General features: G+C 37.5%; 1 pseudogene; it reads right to left on the bottom strand.

The window, feature by feature from the left end:
- Positions 1-1,137: 1,137 nt before the first annotated feature.
- LOC127440152 (uncharacterized) lies at positions 1,138-6,998 on the bottom strand (annotated as a pseudogene).
- Positions 6,999-7,427: the final 429 nt, after the last annotated feature.

Raw genomic sequence — 7,427 nt, 5'->3', positions numbered from 1 at the left:
ATTGTGTAAAATGTCAGCATTGTATCGGCCTATTGGACACCCTGCTCTCTGGATATCGCATCGACCATTAAAAACCCATATTAGTCGATCACTAGTCTTAACTTAAAATTATGTCATTAAGGGCCTGACATAACATGCACACAAAAGAGCTAAAACAAAATATATCTTTGAAATTCATGACTACCTTATTGAAAAATTTCTTTACAATAACAAACAATTTGAAGACCAATTCTTGCCATAGCAGGTGATTAATTTATAAATTTACATGATATGTGCTCTTCAACTGATCATTTGGAATTGTGATTCATGTTTTATACAGGCACCAGCTTCTAGACAGCATGTATGCATACATATACATACAACATTAAAGATCTATGGTTTTATGACACAAACAGGCATTTTCCATGATGTAGCCTAGTTCGGAAACTTAGTTAAGATTAAAACAGCTGACTGAATGAGAGTGGAACATCAAACGACACAGCAAGATGTCCTTTTTAGCTAGAAAACTACCCTGCTGAAAAGACCAGCTAAAACCAGCCTAAACTTGTTGACTGTTTTTTGCTGGTCACCCAGCGTGATCAGGCTGGTTTTAGAAGAGATTTGAACACTTTTTTTTAAACTTGTCTTCCAGCTTGACCAGCTAAAATGAGTTCAAACCCCATCTAAAATCAGCCAACTGACCAGGGCTGCGTTTCCCAAAAGCAATTGGTGCCAATGGTCTCTACGATCAGCTTAAGCTTGCGATGCTTTTGGGAAACCCAGCCCAGCTTGGGTGATCAGTTTAGGCTGGTTTTAACTGGTCTTTTCAGCAAAGTGCTGAAATCAGGACTTTCACTTTTAAAACGAGCTATTACATGTTTGAAATTAGTTTTCTTAAATCAAAATTACCATGTAATTTCAATTTAAATACTTCAAGTAGACAGAACCTAACTGAATCAAGTAAACCCAACAAAATTTTACATTTCAAGATAACTCAAATGAAACTTTATAATTAGTGATATGCTAGCTAGGACAGGAAATGTTAACATTCTAAACACATGTTGGTGGGAAGCACTACAGAGTGCAACCAAGTCACTATGCTATGGTTAGCACAGCAACTGCTCAATGGATAAGGCTATATGTAGGCATCCTTCCATCTCAAGGGATCATGGGTTTGCGTCTCTGTTGGACTGATTTGAGCAGTGTATTCTGTGGCTGTGCAATCCAATCTGTGAATGCCAGCCCTTTCCGCACTATGAGCAGCAGTAGGCAGAGATCAATCAAGTATCACAGGAACAGGTCTTCCTGAGGGCTCTCTTGCTTTCCGTTCCCTTCACCAAGATAGTTTCCAGCCTGGTCTCATGAACATTAAGTGACCATGGCAACATTTTTGCAAAAACGAAATTACTTCCTTCACTACATATTTGGCTGCAGTTTCCCAGTGAATTGTCCAGAGGGGGGTGCCAAAATCCAGTGAAATGATGTCATTATCAGCTGAGGTTTTAAGATGAATATTAGATGGAGTTTTTAATGAGTAAGATGTACCTAAAACTTTAACCTAAACTTAACCAGTAGTGATCTAAAATAAAATGAGAGTTACACAAAATAGACATCCTTACCCTAAACCTAACCAAGAGTGTCTAAAAACAAAATGAGAAATGAAAAGCACATTTTCTAAAGCAACCACGTAATCTCGTGTTGCTTCTATGACACTCTCGTCTCATGTGTCAGCCTGCATGCTTGACTGGTCTCAAACGGTCTTCCAAGTTCGATGTCCAATATCAGGTGAGATACCGTGGAAGCTAATTATATTGGAATAAGTGTGTAAATGTAGGCCATTCTGTAGTACAAGCGTTATAATGTACAGTATTTGAGTAAAAGTGTTTTGATTTCATACCATAGCAGTGTGTGAGTAATAGTGCAAAAAATAAATGTTTAGAAAGTCATAATCATCCATTGTAATCATGATTTGTGTTAAAGTTAATAAAATGCACAGTTGTTGTAGCGCCTCTAGTGGTAGTTTTACCAGGAAACTGCAGAGAAACATAGAACGTGGCACGTAAAAGTCAGTTTGCAAAATTAGTTATAGTAAAGTTAATTCTATCAGACTAGGTTGATAGTTTTATACATTGCAAGAGCATCTTTCATTTCCTGATTCCAGGTATACCGTTCTGAAGTGAGCAAACGCCAGGTGTTCGCACTGACGGAGAGAGCACTAAGGTCACGCTTGCACAATTTAGGTCACCCAAAGAGCACCTTTTGGTATTTGGCCATTTGTCATGCGTGAGACATGGCCCAGCCAGCATATACCAATCTGTATGCAGCTATATCAAAGCTATTTATAGAATACTTGAAATAATTGGTCCTCAACCTAGGCTATAGTTCCACTCTTTACCATGATAGTAACACGAAAAACACAGAAATTCTTCTAAATCTCAACATGAAACATTAAACACTAACAAGTCTCCTCCTTTATATTCATGTTGCTCAAAGACACATAAAATAATGCTTAATTGTAACATTTACTCTCCCTGCCGAGACCTGGGAACTAGGAATCCTCTGCCCAGTTTCAGTTAATCAAACAAAAACATATTCATGTTGTCCCAACAAAAATGGATTAAGTAAAGCTGACAAGACACTTTTTTAGTTGAATCAAATCAGTTAATGTAAGTTCCATTGGTTAAATAAATTTTTTGAGTAAACTGAACATGGGAGGATTGAGTAAAACTGCCGATAGTGAAAGTTAAATAATCATGTCAAATAATTATGCTCACCAATGTGAGGCATTATTAACCTGGGATGTGTGCCATTCAGAACTGAACTGAGAATTTTTTAAATATTTCAATTCAGTTGCTGAATTTGAAAAGAGGTTGCGAACAGGATGCACAATTAGAATTTAAGTAGAATTAAGAATGAAATTAAAATACATTAATAAAACTTAAATAATATATTTAATACATTTTTCAGTGTTAATTATTATATAAAATAAAAATGAAATATTATATATATAATATATATTTTTTAATTTCAGATTTAAACACCTGGTTCAAAACCCTCTTATATTAGAATCATTTTTGTATATTCTACCCTCCAAAGTAAATTTTCACTGTCATCATATTTTTGTTATAGCTCTTGGGCGAACAAGTGAACGTAATCAAATCACACGGCATACATTAAGGCAAGGATCAATTATATTATGAGTTATATTTCTAAAGAAAAGTTTAAATGTGTTCTTAGGACAAAGGGATTTTTCATGGAAGTCAGGTCAGGACATGTTGTCACATTTTTTTGCCCCATTATTGGGGCAAGTTGTCACGGATGCTCTGTTCAGTGAATAATATTTTTTCCTTGGCATCAACAGTGAAAATTTTCAGTAGCTTTTTTGCAGCCAAGACTTTAAGAAATGTGGCTTTGTAGAAATTGACTTTCAAAAATAAACCTAACCTAAGTAAAAATGTGACAACTAGCCCCGGTCTCCCCTTTATACAGTATTTAATTGCATTCTTATGAATTAACTTAATGTAAATTGGTTTAATATTTTGGATAATGGTGGAAGAACACTTAATTTCTCTAATGCTTTAATTTACCCTACATTATGTGTAAAATACAATGTGGTGCACATTCTGTGGTGCTGTATAGCTAAATTTAAATGTCATGGTTTTGATGGCTGTGCTGATTGTTTTGACTGTAATGAATTTAGTTTGGAAATATAATACTGGAAAAATAATACTGTAAGTTGGGGAAAATGCATTGTACATTAATTATTCAAACTAGTACTAAATAACTAGTGAAATGAATTGCTATTGTTTAGATGTTGTCGCAAATCATGTGTTGGACTAATACAATTCCTCTGTTGTGTGACTATTTTGAATTTCTTTGATTTGTAATTCAAGAAATTCCCCTACCTGTCATTCCAATTTCAATTCCAAATTCCACTCGTTTGCCTAATCCTTGTATTAACACAGACAAGTCATACCTACAAATGCTGATGTTGAAACTGGATGGCTGTAGATTCCATTGACTCAACTTGCTCGCATGAAGGTTGATGTGATGTACATACAGTTTGCATGCAGCATTAGCCACATGTCTCCCACGCCTCAACTGTATTTGCTGTTTCTGATATTCTGAGCTGACCATAAAGCTGTGATTCTGCCTGTGCTCAGAGCTCTCACCTGTAGCCCTGTAGGGCAGCTCCATTGATATGGCCCTGTAGACTACCAACAGTGGCTGGCTGAGGGAGCTTCCTTCCAGGCAGTAGAGACTCTGCGTTAGGGCCTCATGGAAAACCAGGCTACCGCTCTCATCCCCAAACCGAAGCTGGCGCGGGTGCTGGTTTATTGCAGCTGTAACGTCAAAAACATCATAGCCTAATGGAGGCAGCTGGTCCAGGCTCAGTAACTGCTCCACAAGAGGGCCGTGCACACTGAGGTTATCAATTCCTGGTGAAAGACTGTGCACTGTGACTGTCACACTCAGTGGCTTGAAATAAAGAGTTTTCCTAAACAGGACCAGCTCTGCAACCGTCATGGAAGGGCTCAGATGAGGCATGTTGAACCAGATCTATTCTGGAGTGCTGTACTTTGAGTCTTGTTAGAAAAAGAACACCTTTTAAGAGTTTCAATAATTTTTGTAAGTTCATTTTTATGAATACATTCTTGATTTTAGAACTTAGAAAGTCCTAACTTTCAGGAAAATGTTAAAATAAAACAAATTTCAATGTCTGTCCAGTCCAAAAGTCTGATACGGCATTGAGAATCTTAGATTTTTTTTCTTTTAAACCTGTATTTACACAAATTTTTGAAATAAAGAAAAATTTGGTTTGAAGATTTGGGACATTGACTGATGTTAAAGGAATGTCCTTGGTTCAATACATGTTAAGCTCAATTGTGGCATAATGTTGATTACTACAATAAATAATTTAGAATCGTCCCTCTTTTTATGTAAAATAAATAAATAAATAAATAAATAATATTGGGGTTATTGTACACACTTACAATGGAAGTGAACGGGGCCAGTTCATAAACATTAAAATGTGCATTGTTTCAAAATTATAACCACAAGTCGTAACCATTGTATGTGTTAATAAGATTTTGAAGTGATAAAATTGCTTACTAGTCTTATCTGTGAAAAGTTATATCCAAAATTGAAACTTTACTGATATGAAGAAGAAATGCCGGTAAACCCTGTAAGCGGTTTTATAACACTAAAATCATGTAGAACAGAGATTTTATCACAATAAAATCATGTTAGCATATATAATGTTTACATTACATCTTGTGGCTATACTTTTAAAACCGTGTTTATTTGTATGTTAACTGGCCCCATTCAGTTACATTGTACAGAAAGTGCCTTATACAGTTACTGCGATTTTTACTCTCTCTTTTTTTTTTTTAAATAAATGAGGGGGGAGTCTTAACTATTTTCTGTGGTAATCAACATCATGCTACAAATGCTGTTGATTGAGCTCAACTTGTACTGAACCCTTAACATTCCTTTAACTCCTTTGTACAAAAGGTCAGATTTCCTTGCTTATATCGCAAGGAAGCACACAAGAAAGATGCTCTTTGAAACATTCTCAAATCACAACATAGTTCACATTTCACCTAAATTGTTATATAAATTGTAAAGATACATTTGACATTAAATCAGACAAGAATTTAAATTAGAGAAGCATTTTCATTAGCGGTCTTAAACTTTTGGACCTCACTTTTACAGTAAAAGTAAAGCCATTGACAAATGAAGGGAAATATAAGTTGGCAATGACAATACAGTGTTGGTAAATGACAATACATTTTATTTTATTTTAACATTTAATTCAGTTTTATGAAAAAAGTTTTTTTACCTTCAATCCTCCGGAAACTCTGCACAAGAGTCCCATTAGCAGCACTCGGGTCTTTTGCCTGTGTGTCGATGTGTGACGGTAGCCATCTGGTAGGTAGCTGTGCAGTGTGTAAACCTCACTCCCCTGGCCTCAAGAGGCGCACTAGCGACTGACGCTAGGGGCTGTAGCCTTTAGCCTCTTCGTTTGTGCGCCTGCCTCCCATGCCAGAGATCCCAGTTTGAATCCCGCTTGGAGCAGGCCGAGCAGGACCGGTTACAGTGGTGCCATGACCCGGATGGGAGTGAGGTTTAGGGGGGTGAGTGTAATGGTAGCAAGCTGGTATGTAGCTGTGCAGTGTATAAACCTGACTCCCCTGGCCTCAAGAGGCGCACTAGCGACTGACGCTAGGGGCTGTAGCCTTTAGCCTCTTCGTCTGTGCACCTGCCTCCCATGCCAGAGATCCCAGTTTGAATCCCGCTTGGAGCAGGCCGAGCAGGACCGGTTACAGTGGTGCCATGACCCGAATGGGAGTGAGGTTTAGGGGGGTGAGTGTAATGGCAGCAAGCTGGTAGGTAGCTGTGCAGTGTGTAAACCTGACTCCCCTGGCTTCAAGAGGTGCATTGGCAACTGATGCTCAGGGCTTTAGCCTCCTCATTAGCGTGCCTGCCTCCCATGCCAGAGATCCCAGTTTGAATCCTGTTTGGAGCAGGTCAAGCAGGACCAGTAACATATGGACTGATAAACCTGCTTCATATAGGTGTGTGGCTTTGCTTGCTGAGGTGCTGACAGTTTATTAATGTGCAGCATCTCCAGAATAGCTTTGCTCAGGTCTCTGTCTTCCAGATCCTCCCCCAGATTTATCACTAACAAAAGTTTTGTGAGCCTTGCCACAGTCGCCTTCTGCTTGCTCACAGGGGTTCTAAATGCAATTATTATTTAATCATTTAATTTCTATACACATTTTACAATCATATTTAATCAAACTACACAATGATCACTGTAAGACAGTATAGATATTACAGTTTAATTTTTTTGTTGTTTTTGTTAATGCATGATTTCTTGTAAAGCTGCTTTGAAACAATGTGTGTTGTGAAAAGCACTATACAAATAAAAATGACTTGACTAACATCAGGCCATGAATCCCAACTAATCCCAGAAGACCAAGGAAGTATCATAAAAATGATGTTAAAAATCTCATTCTGCAAAAACGAAGGATTCACTTGAGAAAGCTAAGTCTTGATTCCACTACAGAACAAGATCAGAAAACAGTAGGGACAGTATAATCTTGCTCACTAATTAGTGGGTGGGGAGAATTCACAGCCCATGCAACCAACAGCCAAACATTGAAAAAAGCAAGTACAGCTCTCCCATAGAAAACCTCTGGAATATCACACTCCATTTGACAGGCATTGTGTCCTCAGTTTTCCTGGCAGAGTCGCAAAGTGAACAGGCTTGTTTTGTTCTGAGGCTTGACTACCTTTCATTTATTTGAATCAAGGACTCTTTTCAACTTATTGCTCTTTATTCATGTAAGCAAGAGTGATCTTTTCATCTATATTCATTAACTTTTTCATTCTTGGCACAAATAAAAGTAACAAGTGCAATCCCTTGGTTATAACCTTGAGGA

Source organism: Myxocyprinus asiaticus, chromosome 1, assembly GCF_019703515.2.
Source record: "Myxocyprinus asiaticus isolate MX2 ecotype Aquarium Trade chromosome 1, UBuf_Myxa_2, whole genome shotgun sequence".
Taxonomy (NCBI): domain Eukaryota; kingdom Metazoa; phylum Chordata; class Actinopteri; order Cypriniformes; family Catostomidae; genus Myxocyprinus; species Myxocyprinus asiaticus.
This window is presented reverse-complemented; position numbering and strand designations above follow the sequence as displayed.